The sequence below is a fragment of the Corapipo altera genome, unplaced genomic scaffold, assembly GCF_003945725.1.
Source record: "Corapipo altera isolate COAL_440 unplaced genomic scaffold, ASM394572v1 60187, whole genome shotgun sequence".
In the NCBI taxonomy this organism is placed as follows: Eukaryota; Metazoa; Chordata; class Aves; order Passeriformes; family Pipridae; genus Corapipo; species Corapipo altera.
Genome location: NW_020886758.1, coordinates 3,644 through 4,689, shown reverse-complemented (window position 1 = coordinate 4,689; position 1,046 = coordinate 3,644).

The window sequence follows — 1,046 nt, the reverse complement described above, 5'->3', positions numbered from 1 at the left end:
TGGGATCCTGTATCTGCTCCAGGATCACTCTATGATTCCAGAGCAAATATAGGATCCTGTACCTGTTCCAGGTTATCCTACACTTGTCCCTCGGAATATGGGATCCTGTACCTGCTCCATGATATCCTATATCTGTCCCTGGGAATATGGGATCCTATACCTGGTCCAGGATTGTTATATGATTCCAAGGGCAAATATAGGATCCTGTACCTACTCCATGATATTTTATATCTGTCCCTGGGAATATGGGATCCTGTACCTGCCCCAGGATATCCTACACCTGCCCCACATGTCCCAGCAACAGGAGCAGGATCCTACAGCAGGAATGAAGTCCTGCACCACCAGGGAACCCACAAAAATCAACACAAAGGGGATTTTTTTTTTCCGGGGAAGCCCCAAAAACCCCCTTTCGGAGGCAACAACCGTTGCAAAAAATCCCCTAAAACTCCCCCCACCCCGTAAATCCCCGAGGGACCCTGATTTTTTAACAAACCCCCGTTTTTGGGGGACAAAAATCCCTCATCTGGCACGGCTAGAGCTGGGAAATCTTCATCTTCTCCATCATCACCATGGTCCAGCACCAACGTGGGGTGGATTTGGGTTAAAAGGGGATTTTTTCCCTATTTTTTGGGGTACAAAGGAATTTTTCCCCTATTCTTTTGGTTTGAAAAAGAGGAGTTTTTTTCCCCTATTTTGGAGGGTTGCAGAAAAATTTTTACCCTATATTTTTGGGGTAGAAAATGGATTTTTTCCCTATTTTCTGGAGGCAGAAAAGGGATTTTTTCACCTATTTTTTTGAGCGGTAAAAGGATTCCCCCCCCCCTTTTTTTTTTTTTGTGTTACAAAGGTAATTTTTCCCTATTTTTCTGAGTTGAAAAGGGATGTTTTTCCTTATTCTTTGTCTTGAAAAGGTATTTTTTTTTCCCCTGTTTCTTGGGTTGAAGTGGGGTTTTTTCCCCTATTTTTGGGGGTACAAAGGCAATTTTTTCCCTATTTTTGGGGGTACAAAGGCAATTTTTTCCCTATTTTTTGGGGTACAAAGGCAA